This window comes from Pseudonaja textilis, chromosome 8, assembly GCF_049901715.1.
Source record: "Pseudonaja textilis isolate UNSWEBS1 chromosome 8, rPseTex1.2, whole genome shotgun sequence".
Taxonomy (NCBI): Eukaryota; Metazoa; Chordata; class Lepidosauria; order Squamata; family Elapidae; genus Pseudonaja; species Pseudonaja textilis.
In genome coordinates this window covers 30181572-30202690 of record NC_141997.1, presented here as the reverse complement: position 1 = coordinate 30202690, position 21119 = coordinate 30181572, and the positions used below count along the sequence as shown (strand labels likewise).

The 21119-nt window shown below is 42.5% G+C and overlaps 1 protein-coding gene across 4 annotated transcripts in view; it reads left to right on the top strand.

The window, feature by feature from the left end:
• The first annotated feature begins 10861 nt into the window (after positions 1–10861).
• The window catches only part of NALCN (sodium leak channel, non-selective), a 222852-nt gene continuing 212594 nt past the window's right edge, over positions 10862–21119 (top strand). The window contains exon 1 of one of the 4 annotated variants that reach the window (XM_087937920.1): positions 10862–11060. The gene's annotated coding sequence lies outside the window, so the exon portion shown is untranslated. The other 3 variants (XM_087937918.1, XM_026708401.2, XM_087937919.1) reach the window with 3 other exon arrangements.

Genomic DNA, 21119 nt, shown 5'->3' with positions numbered 1-21119 from the left:
CCAACAACGCCTCACCCACACCTGATGGAGATCCCCTGCGGAACCAGGTTTGTCCAGACGAGTGAGAGGGCTGGATGGAGAACCCGAGTCTCCAACCAGAGTCACCGATCCAGCCGCCGAGCGACCCAACCGACCAGCCGGACCTCGAGACTCGATCGGGCCAACCTGAGCAGGGGGTTTCACCAGCACCGTCAGGCACCACACCGGGGCAAGCCCCAGTACCAACAACCGCTGAGGCGCACTCCAAGAGCCAGGACTTGACACAGACTGGCAGTTCACCCGAACTGCGACGCTCTGGGCGCCAGCGAAGACAGCCCACGTACCTACAAGACTATGCATGTTCGCAGCTGGGGGGAAGGGGTGTTATGTCTGTGGAACTGGTTGGAGTTCCCAACCAGGTCCGCTGTTTGAGCGGGAGCACCAGCAGCTCCCATTGGTTGGCTCCGTTTGACAGCCGGCTATATAAGCCGGCTGTCGAGCAGAGCCAGCCCGTTGTCGCCCGCTGGTCTGCGAGTTAGCTAGCAGACGCGACAACCCTTTATTCATAGCAATAAAGCCTGTTACTTGTACGCTCTGGTCTCATGCCTCGTCCTTACCATTGCTCTACAACAGTTTTATGTTATTTCATCTTCACAGATCAAATCTGTTATCACGATGGCTCTGTACAGACCTTTGCTGCACATTGGTTTGAGCATCTATATCAGGGGTCTCCAATCCTCAATCTGTCAACCGGCACTGGTCCATGGCATGCCAGCAACCAGGCCGCGCAAACGAGCGAAGCCCCATCCGTGGGATGCAGGCAGCATGCAAAAGCACATCTCTCCAGTCAGCGGAAAAACCTTTCTTCACAGAACCAGTCCATGGTGTTCTGACCCAGGCTTCATCCAAATTAAGAAAGCACAAACTGAGTGTAAAAACAAACCTATTTTAATGCAACGCTGGGAGTTTCTTGCATTCCCAGCCAAAACTCATTAGACACAATTCTCTGAGATAAGCTCACGCCTTTCAGGGTTGTAGAAGGCTGCCGAGAAACAGAAGTCCACTTAATTAGAATATAAACCAACAGAATTTCCAGCAAAGACAAACCAGAGTTTGCAGGGCTTCAGTGAGGAATCAGAATCTAATGAACTTCTTTGCTTCCTGCGAAAAGCACATCACCGAGGACTGACTTTTATCCTTGATGGGAGGGGTCATCACCTCCCAGCCCTACTCCTGAGTCGCCCCTTCTGCTTCAGCTGCTCTTGCCTTCTAGCAGCTCTGCGCACATGTGTACTGGGAACAGGCTCCCTGGGGTCCTCTGTTTCGCTGCTGCCAGACTCCAAAGGCTCTGAAGGCAGCACCCCATTCTCAGATGGTCCTGGCCCCATCCCTGCTTCAGATGCAGGACCCTTATCCAAGTCCTCGCCAGACTCCCTGACTGATTCCCTTTCATCCTCATTGTCCAATACCTCTGCCATCTGCACTGGCTGCCGGCGAACCACAACATCTGGTGCCCACATGGTTGGGAACCACTGGTCAAAATGAATCACAGGCAAACAACAGGCAAGCTTGCCTACCTTCATTTTTTATCTCTCATCCGTTTCACTCATTTATTATTTCCACAGTCTTTCCAGATGGAAGACACCACAGATATGGCTACTCAGATGCAACACACATTCTTGTAAGGATTAGCTGTGCTCTGCATATCTATCTCTTGGCTTCCATAATTTGAACAAAGTTGCACATGTAACTCACTTTGGATTTTTCAGCACCATACCACTTATTTATGGACATGCCAAAATAATGGAAGTCTAATCAATCAAAGCAGTGATAAAACTGCATTGTCTGAGGTTTCAGACAAGTTCTTAAAATGTTCCATTTTTTTTAAAGTTACAGCTGTCCAACGGCAGATAGTATGATGGATGAGAAAACACTAGATATATCTTACATTTATGACTCAAAAAAACGGAACACTCCCCACAAGGTTTAAAACATTTCTCGATATAGACATTCATGAACTCTAGTGAACTTTCTTTTAAAATGTTGACTCCTGCCCATGGTCTTATTAGAATTCTTGTTAGTAGTAAATGAAATGTTTTTACTTTTACTTTTATTCTTTGGGCACAAGAAACAATCAGTTTTCTCTACTTAGACATGGGCTTGGAAACAAGACTCCCAGATACATTTTATTAACTCATCTGTATTGCATCCATATATCCTGGGGGGGTTCCCCACTGATAAAATCATAGAGTTGGAAGAGATCTTGTGCTCATAAATTCCAATCCCTACTGAGGGCAGGAACCAAACAAAAATCATCCCCAACACATAGATTTTATTGCTTTATAATCTTGGAACAAATTTCATTTGACACAGATGACTGGAGACTTACAAGGAGGCTACAACAACATTCTCAGTTTGCCCACACACACGCTCAATGTGCTTATTGCATAGCTGGTTTCATGATAATTAACCAGACTATAAAGAGAACAGCCACTGGGAATCAACTGTTAGGATGCCCTTACATGAAACGTGCCAGGAACTCAGTATTTTATTTATTTGATTTGTCAATTGCTTACAAGATAACAGGTAGAAGTAAAAACATAGTTATGAATACATGGATACATATAAGAAAAATAAAAAAATAAAAGAAACAATAGGACAGGGATGGTAGGCACGTTGGTGCGCTTATGCACGCCCCCTACAGACCTCTTAGGAAAGGGGTGAGGTCAATAGTAGACAGTCTAAGGTTAAAGTTTTTGGGGTTTGGGGAAGAAACCACAGAGTCAGGTAAAGTATTCCAGACATTGACCACTCTGTTGCTGAAGTATTTCTTGCAATCAAGTTTGGTGCGATTAACCTTGAGTTTGTATTTATTGTTTGCGCTTGTATTGTTATGGTTGAAGCTGAAGTATTCATTGACAGGTAGGACATTGCAATGTATGATTTTATATACTATACTTAGATTGGACCAAAGGCGGTGTAGTTCTAGGTTTTCTAGGTTTAGAATTTCAAGTCTGATGGCATAAGGTATTCTGCAACGAGTAGAGGAGTGGAGAACTCTTCTTGTGAAATATTTCTGGACTTTCTCAACCATGTTAATATCAGATATGTAATATGGGTTCCAGACTGATGAGCTGTATTCAAGTATTGGTCTAGCAAAAGTTTTGTATGCTCTAATTAGTAGTGTAATATTACCAGAGAAAAAGCTATGTAAGATTAGGTTAACAACTCTTAATGCCTTTTTGGCTGTGTAGTTACAGTGGGCTCTAGCACTTAGATCATTAGAGATGAGTACTCCAAGGTCCTTTACAGAGTTTGGAGCATCAACAAGATCTTGACTATTCAGCTTGTATTTTATTTTCTGAGTTTTTTTGCCAATATGTAAGACAGAGCATTTATTTGTTGAGATGTGGAGTTGCCATTTGTTTGACCATTCTGATACATAGTCAAGGTCTTTTTGAAGGATAGCAGTATTGTCTGTGGTGTTGAATCGCTTTACATCATCAGTGAAGAGAATGCAGTTGCTCTTAATATGACCACAGAGGTCATTTATGTAGAGTATGAAAAGAGTTGGTCCTAGAACACTGCCTTGGGGGACACCACTGTTGACAGGTACAGAATTTGATAGGACGCTCCCAATTTTGACCATTTGTTGTCTGTTTGACAGGAATGCTTCTATCCAGTTATGCATGTGTCCAGAGATACCGTAAGATTTTAGTTTTAGGAGTAGTTTGCTGTGTACCGCTGAATCAAAAGCTTTACAGAAGTCTATGTAGATTGTGTCTATTACTTTGCCCTGATCGAGTTGTGTAGTCCATATGTTTTTGCAGTGTAAGAATTGCAGATTACAGGATAGCTTTTTTCTGAAACCAAATTGTTTATTAGAGAGTAGGTTGTTTCTCTCTAAGTGGAGGATGATGGATTGGTTAATAATTGATTCCATGAGTTTACAGGTGACGCAGCATAAAGAGATTGGTCTGTAATTTTCAACTAGGTTGGGGTCTCCCTTTTTGAAGATGGGGATGACCGTGGCTTGTGACCACAGGTTAGGCAAGGAGCTGGTCCTGAAAGTCTCTTCAAAGATTATGCTTAGAGGTTCTGCTATGACAGTGGATAGCTTTTTTAAGAAGTAGGCACATATTCCGTCCGGTCCAATAGATAGAGATGGTTTTAGATTGCGTAGTGCTTTTTCAACATTGTCTTCTGTAAAATCGATATGTATTAGATCATTGTAGTTGTCTGTGGTTCGACTAGGAAATATTGGGCATGATCCATTGCTGTTTACAAATACTGAGCCAAAGAATGTGTTAAAGAGGTTGGCTTTAATGGTGTCATTGTTGCAGTCTTTGCCATTAGGTCCTTTCAGGGGTGGGATGGTCCTTGAGTCTTTTAGTTTGTTGTTTACAAAATTGTAGAAAGCACAGGTGGAATTGGTGCATAGGTTTTCTTCTTGTTTAATGTGATAATTGGTGCATTCAGTCTTTATCTGGTGGCATAAATTTTTTTATCGGCTTTTGAAGTTGGCAACGTGACCAGATATGTTTTTCCGCCAAAGTGATTTCTTTTGGGATTGAAGCTTCCTTATTGTTATGGGTAATCTGTTTTTTTCTGGTTTTGGGAGTTGTTATTGGTACATATAGTTTGATGACTCTTTTGACTTCAAGTAAAAATATACTGTAATGGTCTTCTACAGTATTGCATGCAGTGAATAGAAATTGCCAATCAAGGGATGAGAGATTGTTGTTTATAAGATCATAGTTGCCTTTTTTGAAGTTATAATTGGGCATTCTCATATAAAAGAGCAAAAAAAAAAAAGCAAATAACTGCCTAGATTTATTTTAGTCCCATAAATACCCATTGATAGAAATCTAAACTTTGTTAATAAATAATTAATACAAAACCACAATTTTGTATGCATTGTATATTACTTAATGGGGAATGTTTGCAAATGCCTTCCACTATGTTTCATAATTAATTCTTTTTACTGAGTTTCTATAACTTTCAGCAAACCACAGTTAAAACAAATTCTGGCATAGTGTGGTAAGTATTACATGATTTGTTTGATTCACGAATATTCCAACACCAAACTAACATACTCTTCAGTCATGTCTCTCTAATACAGAGGTGTCAAACTCAAGGCCCGGGGCCCAGATCTGGCCATGGGGTGCTTAGATCTGGCCCCTAGACCAACCCTGGAAATAGTGAAGGACTGGCCTGTGGGGCCTCTGCCAGAAAAAGGGAGCTCATGCGTGGCCCAGCTGAGCTGTTTCCGCTGGTTGAGGACTACAGGAGGCTATCATGGCCCAAAACAGAGCCCGGGAGGGCTGTTGTGGCTGAAAATAGAACCTGGGAGACAGTGGTGGGATTCAAAAATGTTTACTACCAGTTCTGTGGGTGTGGCTTGGTGGGCATGGCAGGGGAAGGATACTGTAAAATCCCCATTCCCTCCCCACCCCACTAACCTGCTTTCCAGCTCCGTTCTTCTGTGCAGGGCAACAAATGAAGACCCAGCCAATCAGCTGGGACTCAGGAGGCAGAGAATAGATGGGGGCGGTATTCCAACCTACTCAAAATTTCCACTACCAGTTCTCCAAACTACTCAAACTAACAGGAACTGGCAACAGAGTTCAGTTAAATGAATAACAATAATAAAATAACATTAGAAGTTGTGTTTTGAGGCACTGTGGACTGAATTGTTAAAGGGCTGATCCTACTCATTATAAGGGAAGTGTTCTCCCGTAAGTAAATGAAGAGGAAGAACCAAAAGCAACTTGGAAATAAGATTCAAGGTCTGTAGCAACCACCCACCCTCCTAGAGAAGGAAATATTTGGGGGAATATTAAAAAGACAGGATATAATATTTCCCCTAAAGGGGAAGTGGGGAAAAATCTCAAGGGAAGAAGGAACCAGCTCCAGTCTCCCTGCCCCAAGCAGAAACTGAGGAGGCCACTTTTAGAAATGCAGATATGGTAATTCATTCAGAAAGACTGGGCAGACAGAAACTCCAGATAAGCAACAGTTAGGCAAGCCAAGGGTTGATATGATTAACTCAAGTACCTAGGATCTGCATTTCCCCTTTTGCCTATAGAGCCAGCCATGACCCCTACATGACCCCATCGAAATCAAGAAGGTATAAAAAAATCCACCTACTCTCAACTCCATTTTGTCAGCTGTCCCAGAATTGCATGCTGTGTGTGTGTTGGTTCTGTTCACCAATAAACAGAATCTTTCTTTCCAATCAGACTCTATTTTATTCCCAGCTTGGAAATGAACCTGGATTTTTCTTTCAACATTCCCTAACAAATTTTTCCTTTAAATCATTGTTTCTCAAACCTGGCAACTTCAGTATTTCCTAGCCAGCCAGCCAGCCTGCTTCATACATTGTCCAGTTGCCCAGGTGAGAACCTCTACTCTAAATAGTATGTGTGGTTTACCTAAGGGCCTGAGCAAGACAAATAAAAGGCTATGTTTCAAGAAAGAAATGCAAATGAACAGATTTACTTATCTTAAGGCAGTTTTATATTCCTGACTGAAAACAATCTGGCCTATATTTGCACAACGTGCAACCTTGCAGCAAGCTTAAGGAGAAAGTCAAGGACTGAAGCAGTGAGAAACTACATTTCAACTCATAAGAGAACTGAAGATTTGTCACGGGTAACAACCCATGGCTGATGGTCTACATGCAGCCCCAGTGCTCCAGGATCATGGTGCCAATGTTACAAACTCTGGCAGTCTAGCTGTTATTGCTCCAAAGCTCCTTTTCAGAATTACTTCCTAACAGTTCTAATGAAGGATAGCATTCCAATTCAGTGGTGGGATTCTAATTTTTTTTTACTTCTGGTTCTGTGGGCGTGGCTTGGTGGGTGTGGCAGGAGAAGCATACTGCAAAATCTCCACCTTCCCCACTCCTGGGGGAAGGTTACTGCAAAATCCCATTTCCTCCCCACCCCACTAACCTGCTTTCCAGCTCTGTTCTCCTGTGCAGGGCAACAAAAGAAGACCCAGCCAATCAGCTGAGACTCGGGAGGCAGGGATTAGATGGGGGAGGGGCCAGTCAGCGATGTATTTGCCTGTTCTCCAAACTATTCAAAATTTCTGCTACTGGTTCTCCAGAACTGGTCAGAACCTGCTGAATTCCACCTCTGATTCCATTACTACTGAAAGTAATAGAATTTCAATATGATCAAGAGTTCCTAAAATAATGTACACAAAAACTCAAATACAAATAATTCTGGTGGGAGGGGAGAAGCAAAAGAAAGCACCGTAGCACCTGAAAACAAAAAACGACAAGCCACACCACCACAATACATCCAGATAGAAGCAGGAATTGGAGATATGTTGAAACAAGGCTAAAACCCAGAATGAACTGATAGCGGTAGAGATGCTAAGTAAAAAGGTTTCTTCGGGTATATGAAAAATAAAGGAAGATAAAAGAATTAGCCTACCAGAAGCTCAGCGAAGAGGGCAAAATGCTAGTAGCCAACAAAGAAGACACTGAACTACAGTACAGGTAGTCCTTGACTTAAAACCACAACTGAGCCCAAAATTTCTGTTGTTAAGTGAGACATTTGTTAAGTCAATTTTGCCCCATTTTACCACCTTCCTTGCCTCAGTTGTTAAGTGAATCACTGCAGTTGATAAATTACTAACCCCGGTTGTTAAGTGCATCTGGCTACCCCATTGACTTTGCTTGTCAGAAGTTCACGAAAAGTGATCACATAACCCTCAGAGATAAGAATGGTCATAAACAGAGGTCCCCAAACTTGGCAACTTTTAGACTTGTGGATTTCAACTCCCAGAATTCCACAAGTCTTAAAATTGCCAAGTTTGGTGGTCATAAATATGAACCAATTGTCAAACATCTGAAGTTTGATCACGATTGTGGCGATGCTGCAAAGGTTGTAACTTTGAAAAATGGTCATAAGTCATATTTTTCAGTGCCATTGTAAATTTGAAACAATCATTAAATGAGCCGTTATAAGTCGAGGACTACCTGTATTCTATTCGATGCCCACTCTTCTCAACCAAGAGGATGTGTTTTCTCCCAGAGGCCAAGATATGGAATCACTGACTTAAGCATTGAAATATAGATTTTAGCTACATTTGAGTGGGGAAATTAATTCTCAAATAATGACACCAATTGATAGACCACTAAGATGGAATTACTCCCTGCATTCTTCAGCTTAAAGTCTTCTCTTAACTGGGCTTGTTTTAAATTTTTGAGGAGGAGGGAAAATAAAATAGATTCCGACAGAACAAAGTTAGTGTTAGGTAGCTACTTTACCAGCTGTTGATCCACCATCCCTTGTTCTTTTTCTTACTCTGCCCTACTGTATTATATCCCATCAATTTCCAGAGATTAAACAACTATTTTACAGGTAAAGGTAGAAAAGCATCAACAACCATCAACAACAACCATTCTTAACATCAGTGTGATGACCTGGGGTGTGGCACAAAGGCAACACAGTCAGATAATCAGAAGGAATTCCTTTATTAGCTCCAACTTTGCCCCCAATGTCCTGGTTACCTTCTGGTCTGAAGAAAAACTCTCCCAGGAACAGCCTTCGGTTGCAGAGAATCAAGTCCAAAATGTTGTCAGCAAAAACTGTAACTATAAGTCCAATCAAGACAAGATGAGTTAATCAGTCCAGCAGGGCATTAGAAGGATTCCAGATGTGAGGTGGGAACACAGATAGCCAAAGTCAACACAAGATAAACTCATGTTTGTTCCCAGCAGCCACTGCTCTCAGCTTGCATCTCTTTTAGACTCTCTTCCCAGGTGTGGCTAATGAAGGGAATCAGGGCCCTTTCCTCCCCCCGTAAGCCACACAGCCCACGTTGCTCTCTTCTCTGTTCCTCCCTGTGTGCCCTAGGATGAAGAGGGGGTGGGCCTGGATCTTCCTCTGAACTCCCTCTCCCTTCTTCTACCCCTTCCCTGCTCTGCCCAGCGGACTTTGCCCTTCCCCAGTTTCCTCCACAGCCAACGGATCCACACTCCGACTCCCTGTCAGCTGTTCGTCTTCCTCCTCGATTCAGACTCCGACAGGGGCATGACAATCAGTCATCCCTCTGGAGAGAATGCTTCCTAATAGAAAGATGGATTTGGCTAGATGGGGTGAGGCATGGGGCTGCAAATAAGTTGCCAGCTGGCTAAGTAAAGCTCTCTTCCTGAGCAAGAGGTAGAAGCATTTCTCCACCTACCAGTTTCCATCCTGGTGTAATTGTGAATAAATGATTTGCCACTATCTCTTACTTGCTCACACTTTCTCTCTCTACAGGATTCAGATGGGCCTGGACCTACAGAACTGAATCTTTATGGTATTATGCTTGTGAAAGTAGTAATCATGCTGAGACAATAGCAAGCAGAAGACTGGAGGCCTTCATCGCTAAATCTTGAAATGGCCAATTTTCTTAACCCATTACCAAGGGAAGGCAGTTGTTCCTCCCTTTTGCAATCTCTGTTTCTCCCATCCCCTCTCCTTTCCCGCCCTACCCTCTTCTCCCCCTTTCCCCTCTTTCTCCCCTCTCTCCCTTTCCCCTCCCCCTCTCGCTGTTTCCCCTCTCCCTCCCTCTCTCTCTATGGGAAATGCAGCCCAGAGGGAACAGATGTCCAGCAACAACAGGGCTCAAAATACAGTGGTGTTGACAACAGTGTCCGGAAGGGGGGTCCCAATCATAGTTAAAGCCCTGCCCATTTTTCACTTGTACCTGACCTTCTGCACACCATCCCTATAATAGGTATCACATTTTGCAATCAGGAAAATAACCTGCTTTTGACTAGAGAGATGGCAAAATTAACTGCTTTGATTAGAGATAATGGACTAGGCAGTTTTATGAGATGGGAAACCATTTGTGGACTTTCTACTCATTAAATACAATAACTGATGGTTAACAGAGGGATTTGAAGATTAGTCAATGTTTTGCTTTAACCTGTTGATGTTTTTTTCTTTTTCTTCTTCCCCCCCATTTATATATGTGTGTGTGCGTAGTATATAGTAAAAGAATATGAAAAATTACTGGGTTATTTTCCAGTGTTCAGCTGGATGGATTTTATATGTTAAATGTTATTTGGTATTTGGATTACATTTTTTTCCTCCTGTTTTGTACACAATTTTTCTCTTTTTTGTTGTATGTTTTTCTTTTGTTTTGTTGGCTTGCTTATCTGTTTTTGTGTTTTACCTTTTATGACAAAACTATATCTCTCTATATAGATAGACAGATAGACAGACAGACAGACAGATAGGAGAGAGATAGGTAGAAGAGAGAAATGATAGAGAGAGATAGGTAGGATAAATAGGTAAGATAGAATAGATAGTTAGAAAGATAGATAGATAGATAGATAGATAGATAGATAGATAGATAGATAGATAGATAGAAGAGATAGGAGAGAGAATGAGATAGAGATAGATAGATAGATAGATAGATAGATAGATAGATAGATAGATAGATAGATAGATAGATAGATAGATAGATAGATAGATAGATAGATAGATAGATAGATAGATAGATAGATAGATAGATAGAGAGACAGATAGATAGAACGATAGGAAGAATGATAGAAAGATAGATAGATAGATAGATAGATAGATAGATAGATAGATAGATAGATAGATAGATAGATAGATAGATAGATAGATAGAGAGAGATAGGTAGAAAAGAGAATGATAGATAGATAGATAGATAGATAGATAGATAGATAGATAGATAGATAGATAGATAGATAGATAGATAGATGGGGGGTGGGGGTAGGATAGGTAGAGAGACAGACAGAGGAAAGTAACTCGCTTTCCTTTCAAAGCAGGAGCGGTGAATCCGGTGGCCTACGATTTGCAATTGGCCTGCCCCTCCCAGCTCTGCAGCTCGGCCCCAGCGAGTAGGCCACAGATTCCCTGCCTCACCGAAGCCCCCCCGCTCGCCGCCCCTCCACTCCCTCTCCACTTCCCGAACGGGAACCCTACGCAGTTCCTCCGGCTGCGGCATTACCAAAGGCCACGACGCTGACACCTTCATCCCCAAGGCGGCAAGGCTCGCTCCTGCGGGGGAGGTCGGGAACGAGCCCCGCAGGGGAGCCCGAGCCCAAGGTGAGGGGGGGACGGCACCCAGGCCGCCGGCACCCAGCCCCGCGCCCGCCCGTGGCAGGAGTCGCCGTCTGCGCGTGTCCTTTCGCGCTCCCGCCGGCCGCCGGTAGATGCTCGCAGGGAACCCGCGGTTGCCGGGCGACCGCAAGGCTGCGGCCAGCCGGCGAGGAGGAGAAACCTGCTACCAAGTTCGCCCCCCTCGCCTGCCGGGTGCGGCGCCTCTGTCCGCCGCCCCGCGGGTCACGCCCTCTCCGGGTGCGGACGCCTCGGGAGACCGGCTTTAAAACAACAACAACAACAATAATAACAATAATGCCAAATGCTCTCCAGGCGAAGACATCACCAAATAAGCATCCTGGTCCCTTAACGCCATGAAGGGAAAGGCAGGCGGGTAGGTTGCCCTCGGCGGGCTGGCGGGCTTCGGGTTGGTGGGTCCGCTTCCCCCGCTGCATCGTGCCGCCCTCCTCCCTCCCCTCCCCTTCCTTTCCCGCAAAGATAAGGATGAGACCCGGCTTGCTTGGCGGTGGGGCGCCGTGCGGTTTCTGGAGAAAGGCGAAGAGGTGCTTTGGGGGGGGGGGGGGGGAGAAGGGGGGGAGGAGGAGGAAGTTTGGAGGGGTGGAGAAATGCTGGTGCAGTGGCGGCCACCCGCAGAAGAGGCCTGTTGTCCTCCGGTTTGGTCAGGGATCTCCGGTGGGCCCCTTACCAGGGACTGGAACGATGCAGCTTCTCCGCACCTTTCATGGAGAAAATAAGGAAACTGAGAGCTCTCCTCCATAGATAAGATATATTTGATATATTAGATATAGTGGATAGATAGATAGATATATTAGACATAGTAGATATAGTAAATATATTAGATATAGTGGATAGATATATTAGACATGGTAGATATAGTAGATATGTTAGATGTATTGGATAGATAGATAGGTATTAAATATAGTAGATATAATGGATAGATAGATAAATAGATATAGTAGATATTAGACATATTAGATATAGTGGATAGATAGATATATTAGATATAGTAGATAGATAAGACGTAGTAGATAGATAGTATCTAAGGATAGTAATTTTCAACAACGGGATCCTTTAATCGCATCATATAGAACAGAACAAGAAGGGGGGGGGGGGGGGGGGGGGGGGGGGGGGGGGATTTGGGGGGGGGGGGTTGGTGGGGGGGGGGGGGGGAGGGGGGGGGGGGGGGGAAGGTGGGGGGGCAGGGGAGGGGGGTAAGGGGGGGGGTTTGGGGGTTTTTTGTTTTTGTTGGGTGGGGGGGGGGGGGGGGGGGGGGGGGGGAGGGGGGGGGAGAAAGGGGGGGGGGGGGGGGGAAGGAGGGGGGGGGGGTGGGGGGGGGGGGGGGGGGGGGGGGGGGGGGGGGGGGGGGAGGGGGAGGGGGGGGGGAGGGCGGGGGGGGGGGGGGGGGGTGGTGGGGGGGGGGGGGGGGGGGGGGGGGGGGGGGGGGGAAGAATAACAGAGTTGGAAGGGTCCTTGGAGGTCTTCTAGTCCAACCCATTGCTCAGACAGGAAACCCTATACCTTTTCAGACAAATGGTTATCCAATCTCTTCTTAAAAACTTCCAGTGTTGGAGCATTTACAACTTCTGGAGGCAAGTTGTTCTACTGGTTAATTGTTCTAACTGTCAGGAAATTTCTCCTTAGTTTTAATTTGCTTCTCTCCTTGATTAGTTTCTATCCATTGCTTCTTGTCCTGCTCTTTGATGCTTTGGAGAATAGCTTGACTCCCTCTTCTTTGTGGCAGCCCCTCAGATATTGGAACCCTGCTATCATGTCTCCCTTAGTGCTTCTTTTCATTAAACTAGATATACCCAGTATGAAACTTGCTTAGTTTTAAGTAACTGTGGTGTGCAAACACAAAGCTTACAGGTTTACATTACTTAACCATTGTCTGTGGGGTAATGTGCTGAACAAATCTAATCAATTATTATTTATTCAGTAAATAATCATTAAGCGGTGCATGAAACCAATCAATCTCCCCCATGCCAATTTGTATGCCCCAATGGTTTAAAAATACATTCAGTGTAGGGTAAATATTTAGGTTAATTACTCACCAATATGTTGAAATCTTAGGTACAACGATTTTGTAATAAACACAAGATTAGCTTTTGAATGACCTAGATTGTGCTGCAAAATATCAGAGCATTTCTGCATAATATAACTATAAAAGCATGATTTAGAGAAAGAAAGGGTTAAAAAAATACCCAAAGATCTAATTTAGACACAGGATAGTTTATAATTGCATTACAGACTTGAGTGAAGCTGTTGGTTAAGAACTTTGATGGTTAAGTATGCTTCAAACTAGGCTGGTTTCATACCCATTAACTAAGCAAGATTTTCTTTAGAGTACATCAGCAATTGTAGTTTTCTGTAGTGTGATATTGAGAACAGATACAGGCAGTCCTTGACTTAAGACCACAATTGAGCCCAAAGTTTTTGTTGCTGAGTGAGAAATTTGCTAAGTGACTTTTGTCCCATTTTACGGCTTTCCTTCCACATTTGTTAAGTGAATCAATGCAGTTGTTAAGTTAGTTAGGGTGAATTTGGCTTCCCCGTTGACTTTGCTTGTCATAAGGTCACAAAAGGGGAAGACGTGGCCTTGGGACACTGCAACCGTGTATGAACCAGTTGTCAAGCACCCGAATGTAAATCATGTGGCTACTGTAAGTCAAGGGTGAAAAATGGTCATAAGTCACTTTTTTCAGTGCTGTTGTAAATTTGAACAGTCACTAAACAGAAGAACAGAATGACAGAGTTGGAAGGGACCTTGGAGGTCTTCTAGCCTATCCCTCTTCTCAAGCAGGAAGCTCTATACCAGGGGTGGCTAACCTTTTTGGGCTCCTGGGCCAATAATTGCGCGCGCGCTTACCTGCTCATGCTCGCGTGCCGTCACCCAGAAGGCAATGCGTGCGCCCCTCATGCCTCCTGCGCATGCGCGAGCAACCTGTGAAACTCACGCAACCCGCACTTCTGCATGCACGACTCACGTGACCCGCGCAACCCATGCTGTATGCTTCTGCACATGCATGTGCAACCTCCTAATGTGCACGGGGTGCTTCTGCACATGCTTGAGTGTCTCCTTTGCACTGGCGCGTCCCGGCATATGCACACCAGATACCTGACAATCAGCTGTCGGGCAGGCAGTGCGCACGCATGTGCAGTACATGTTTTCTGGGCGAGTGCTCACGTGCCTGCAGTAATGGCTCTGCGTGCCATTTCTGGAACGCGTGCCATAGGTTCGCCACCATGCAGGGGTGGGATTCAAATTTTTTAACAACTGGTTCTGTGGGCGTGGCTTAGTTGGTGGGCGTGGCTTGGTGGTCATGTTATTGGCTAGATGTGGCCAACTCAATATCACTCACATCGAGGCACGCATCTCCTCGCCTGGCCTCTCATGACTGTGGGGATGCTGTAACAGTCGTAAGTGTGAAAAATGGTCATAAGTCACTTTTTTTCAGTGCCATTGTAACTTTAAATAGTCACTCCACATAAGCAAAATACCAGCAAAAGAGTGGGGGGAAAACTCCAGAGACGTTCCTGAGACAGGAAGTCTAGTCCTGCCAAGAATGTAATAAGGGTTAACAGAGAGGCACTTTCTGTAAGCAACCCCAGAATGTTTCCTTCCTGCCTTCCTTACAGGATTAGGCCAGTAATTTCTTCTAACAACCGGTTTTCCGAACTGCTTAGAATGTTGACAGCCGGTTCTAGCGAATAGGTGTGAACTGGTAGAATCCCACCCCTGCCACCAGGGTTCTATACCATTTCAGACAAATGGTTGTTTAATCTCTTGTTAAAAACCTCCAGTGTTCTGGGGGAAAGTTGTTCCACTGATTAATTTTTCGACTGTCAGGAAATTTCTCCTTTGTTTTAGGTTACTTCTCTCCTTGATTTTCCATCCATTGCTTCTTGTCCTGCCTTTAGGTGCTTTGGAGAAAATATTGACCCTCTGTTCTTTGTGGCAGCCCCTTAGATATTGGAACACTGCTATCATGTCATTCCTAGTTCTTCTTTTCACTAAACTAGACATACCCAATTCAGGCAACTGTTCTTTATATGTTTTAGCCTCCAGTTGCCTAATCCTCTTTGTTGCTCTTCTCTGCACTCTTTCTAGAGTCTAAACACCTAACATCCAAACAGGATGCAGTATTCTAAGTGCGGTCTTAGCAAGGTATTATAAAGTGGTATTTAATGGAAATTAGATGCAAAGGCTCAGTCAATGTTGATAGAAAGTCATGTTCTCTAACAGTGTACCTCAGGGTATTCTCTCTGCTCTTTAATAGCTACATGAAGTCACTAGGTGAAATCATTCATCGCTATCAAGTATTATCAATATGCTGATGACACTCAATTTTATATCTCCACATCTGGTGACTGAGTGATGCTGTAGCTACCCTTTTAGGGGGCCTGGAGGCTGTAGAGCAGCGGTGGGATTCACATTTTTTTACTACCTGTTCTGTGGTAGGCGTGGCTTGGTAGGCTTGGCTTGGTTGGTGGGTGTGGCTTGGTGGACATGGCAGGGGAAGGATACTGCAAAAATCTCCATTCCCACCTCACTCCTGGGGTAAGGTTACTGCAAAATCCAATTCCCTCCCCACCCCAATAACCTGTTTTCTAGCTCCGTTCTCCTATGCAGGGCAACAAAAGAAGACCCAGCCAATCAGCTGGAGGCCTGTTGAGGATCTCTGACTGGCGGGATCGAGGAGTAATGCCTTCTCTGCTGTAGTTAAAATGTTCTCATTGTCTGGGAGCTTTTGCCAGTATAAGTGGAATCTATCTTTTTTATAGTATGCTCTTTACAAGTAGTCCTTGACTTACGACCACAGCTGAGCCCAGAATTATGGTAATAATGATATTGTGGTCATTAAGTGAGGTGCCCACACCGTCTCTGCTCTCCCTCTTGCAGTTGTTATTTGGAGCATATGGTGCCTCTGGCAGAGAGGGAGGCCCTGAGTTGATGAAGAAATCATTGTAAGTCAAGGATATCTGTGTTTTGATTCTTACTTTCTGAGATTTTTAAGTTTTTCAAGGTGACATTTTTGAAGAATGCTGTCATCTTCTGTTTCAGTCTTCTCAAGACTAAACACTTTTCAGATCCTTTCATCTCTCTTCCTAAAACTTGTTTCTAATCCCTTGCTCATCCTTTTTGTCCTTCTCTTTTTGCCCTATTACCACTTTTCTGAATTCTTAAATTGTAATGCCCAGAAGAGAACCTATTGTTCAAGATATAAGTATGAACAATGCAGAGTAAAATGGAGTAATTATTGCTCGTGGTTTAGAAATTGTAATTAATGGAGTCTAAAATAGTTTTTGCTTGTTTTGCAATCACATCACTCTGACACATATTCAGTGTGAAATCAATTACTATTTCAAGATCATTTTCACAAGTATTTTTGCCAACCCAAATATCCTATATTCTGTGTTTCACATTAGATTATTGTTTCCTAAGAGCACAACTGTGTATTTCACGGTTGTATTTCATACTGATATTTCAGCCCATTTGTCTAACTGTTCAAAATTGTTTTGAATTTTATTTATATTTGCAAGGATCACTAATCACCCAATATTGTGTTACCTACGAGTATTTCTTCTTCGTTCAAATCAAAAATCAAAATGTTCAAGACTCTGGAGTAAATTTCATGTCTCTCCATTTAATATCTTTCTTCAGTTTGATTTTACTTATTGATTTTCATATTTATGTAGCCCTCCATCTCACAATCAAGTGACATTGGATGATGTATAACAAAGTTAAAAACAAAAAAACTATTTCAGTACAATTATTAATCCTGCTTTGCTCATTAGTTATAATGCTATCTCGTGTCATGGTGTTTGATGAAATCAAGATGTGTCTGCAGCATTCTTCCATTATACTAAAAAAGTTATTCAATCAAAACATTATGGTAAAAACAGATAATCAGAGTTGGAAGAGGTCACCCAGTCCGACCCCCCGCCCAAGTGGGAGACCCTACACCATTTCTGACAAATGGCAGTCCAATCTCTTCTTGAAAGTCTCAAGTGATGGTGTTCCCACAACTTCCAAGGGCAAGCTGTTTCATTGGTTGATTGTTTTCACTGTCAGAAAGTTTCTCCTTATTTCCAGGTTGAATCTCTCCTTGTTCAGTTTCCATCCATATTTCCTTGTCTGGCCTACAGGTGCTTTAGAAAATAGCTTGACCCCTTCCTCCATGTAGCAGCCCCTCAAATATTGGAAGACTGCTATCATGTCTCCCCGGTTCTTCTCTTCACTAGACCAGCCATGCCCAGTTCCTGTAACCATTCTTCATATGTTTTAGTCTCTCCTAATCATCCTGGTTGCTCTTCTCTCTACTTTTTCTAGAGTCTCAACAACTTTTTTATAATGTGGTGACCAAAACTGGATGCAGTACTCCAGGTGTGGTCTTACTAAGGCTTTGTAGAGTGGTATTAGTACCTCACTCGATCTCAATTGCATCCCTCTGTTAATGCAACTTAGGATTGCATTAGCTTTTTTGGCTGCTGCTGCTGCACTGCTGGCTCATATTTAGCTAGTTATCCACTAAGACTCCAAGATCCCCCTCACAGTTACTGCTATTGAGCGTGGTTTCACCCAGTCTATATGTGTACTTTTGGTTTTTCTTGCCTAAATGTAGGACTTTACTTTTCTCTACATTGAATTTTCATTTTGTTACATATGGCCCAGTGTTCTAGTCTTCAAGATCCATCCGGATCTTGAGCCTATCTTTTTGGGTGTTAGCTATTCCTGCCAGCTTAGTATCATCTGCAGATTTGGTAAGTTCCCCTTCTATTCTCTCATCTAAGTCGTTATGAAGATATTGAACAGTACTGGGCCTAAGATGGAACCTTGTGGCACCCACTGCTTACTTCCCTCCATGTAGACTTAGACCCATTAAGGACTACTTGTTGAGTACAGTTTGTCAGCCAGTTGCGAGTCCATCTAGTGGTGGTGCTATCTATTCCACTTTTTTCTAGCTTACTAGAAGTAAGTTGTGGTCTACTTGTCGAATGCCTTGCTGAAATCTAAATATATTATGTTCACAATATTTTGCTGGTCTATTAATTTAGTCACTATGTTGAAGAATAAAAACCTGTCAGTGCTGCTTTTGGCTACGTTATTTTCAGAGTACTCCTAGATCCATCAATATGTGACCTGCTTTAGAATCTCCCCATGTGTTGATATCCAACTGAAGAGGATTGGTGAATCTTCTTCCCCTTTTTTGAAAATAGGGGTAACTGTTCTCCTCCAGTTGTACGGCCCTCTTATCTTTCTGCAGATTTTTCAAAGATCATAAAGATTTGGCCAGTATATCAAAAAGCCAACTCAGTACACAAGGATGAAGTTCACCTTAGAATTTAAAGTCATTGAATGTAAATAGATGTTTTGTTTTTCTTGGTAACTTTTCAGTTTGTTCCTCCATCCTACTGTTCACAATTACCCAGTAGAACACATTGCCTCTTGTTGGAAAACGCTGAACCAGAATAGTTTTGAACAGTTCTACCTTTTCCTTGCTATCCGCTACCTTTTCTTTCCTAGTCATCTTGATTGAACAGCTAATAGAGAGATATTTTCTTTCTCTTTATTTTGAGCATACCGAAGAAGCCTTATTTGCTGTTTTTAGCCTCCTTCACCAATTTTAATTGATTCTGACCTTTAATTTTCCAATGTCCTTTCTATAATTATGTACTATTTCTAGGTATTCTTCCTTGGTAAATTGTCCCTTTTCTAGCTCTCATAATTATCCTAGGTTGTAATGTCCTGTACTAAACAAAAAACACCTAATATTTTGAAATGTAAGTTTAGCCAAAATGCTATTGCTTACTTGTTATCAAACTGCTATTCCTTCACATCTTTCCTCTTGTGTCTTTTGGGGTATGCAAAATATTTCAAAATGCAAAATGTTTCAAGCATGAAATACTTGTATGTTCTATGGGTGTGCAAAATGTTTCAAGCATGACATAGTTCAAAGCTTACACGTAGTTTATATTTGAGAATAGGCTGCTTTGTGAACTGTTTTGAATACCCAGTGCTATTTTGAGCTTGAAACACTTCTGAAATGCTCAAAACATACATCTCGTGCAGTGATGGGATTCAAAAAATTTTGCTACCAGGTCTGTGAGTGTGGCTTGGTGGGTGTGGCTTGGTGGGTGTAAAAGGGGAAGGATACTGCAAAACCCCCACTCCCTCCCCACCCCACTAACCTGCTTTCCAGCTCTGTTCTCCTGTGCAGGGCAACAAAAGAAGACCCAGCCAATCAGCTGGGACTGGGAGGCAGATAATAGATGGGGGTGGGGCCAGTCAGAAGCGGTATTCCAAACTACTCAAAATACATTCATCAAGAATCATAAGTATAACGTTTAATAGTAGTCAAAAGGTACAAATAAGCAATCAAATCATACTTCGGAAACATAATAATAAGCGACCAAATCAAATCAAATTATATTAGTAAACAGTCAATTAAAAAAACATAAGGATACAAGCAACAAAGTTACATTCATGCAGTCATAAGCGGGAGGAGATGGGTAGGAAAGGAAGGATGAGAAGATGAATAGTAATAGTAATGCAGACTTAGTAAATAGTTTGACAGTGTTGAGGGAATTATTTGTTTAGCAGGGTGATGGCATTCCGGAAAAAAACTATTCTTGTATCTGGTTGTTCTGGTGTGCAGTGCTCTATAGCATAGTTTTGAGGGTAGAAATTGAATATATTTAAATTGAAATAATAATTAAATTGAATCATATTCTGTGAATTTCTGAAGTGGCTCAAGTATCTAGAAGCCACAACTAGCCTGTTACCAGCACAAATGATCATTAAGAAATGCACAGCTATTTCATATTTGACGATGAGTTACCGATGAGATAGTATGGATGGAGATACAGGACTAGGACCTGGGAGTCCTACTCTTAATGACATATTCTGGTGAGAATGGCCTCCAATATGAGCCCAAAGCTCGGAAGACTAAAGCTCTGGTCCTAGTAACCGACCCAGATTGGGTCCTTCAAATTATACTGGGAAATGCAATATTTGTCTTCATTCATGATTTTCAGTTAGGCCCATGCATTGTCAGCCTCTTTGAGGGAGAAGGTGGTATATGCAGCTGTTGAAAAATAAGACAAATCACAGTTGCGGTCTTTGTGGATACCAACTGCTGGTTTTCTGCCTATTTGTCCTATGACATGGTTTCACGGTCTTCATTTAAGTTTGTGTGAAATGTTTTATATGGAATTTGTTGGTTTCTCTGCTTCATTTTATCATTTCATTTCATTTTATGGTTTCTCTGCTTCATTTTATCGCTGTGGAGATAAAATGATGACAGATCCACACAAAGGCCATCTTGAGTTCCAAGACGATAGGCAAGAATACAACAGTGATGAATACTTTAAAATATGTTACCTTATATGTGTATGTGTGTGTGTGTGTGTGTGTGTGTGTGTGTATATATATATATATATATAGATAGAGATGTAGAGAGAGAGAGAGAGAGAGAGAATGCTTTATTTATTTAGAAATAAAGCAGACCGAATGTGTGAACTAGTTGTTCTCAGGTGATCAGTCGATAAGAAATTTAATACATGTTTTCTCACCAACTATTAATTCAAATGGAATATTTATCTATTGGGATAGTGCTTGTTTTTATTTATTAATTGTTTATTTATATCCCACCTTTACTTTTTTAAAAATAAACCAAGCATATCTAAGACTCCTTTTTCCTCCTATTTTTCCCACAACAGCTCTGTGGGGTGGGTAGGGCTAAGAGGGAATGATTGACCCAAAGTCACCCAAATTGAGCCTATGTTTTGCTGGGTCCTTGAGCCAATTTTGTTGGACAAAACTGAAGTTAAAAAAAAAAATAGTTCAGAGATTGTCATTGAATTGAACTGGCTCATTAAAAATAAAAATAAAGCAGAGTTAAATTGCAGGCATTCTTAGCATATCAACATATGTTGAAATTAATGAGGCATAATAGTGTACATCCCATGTTTTTAGAAAAGAGGCAACATACAGTATTTAAACATAAGATCAGTTTTCAGAATTATAATTCTGTTATTTACTGT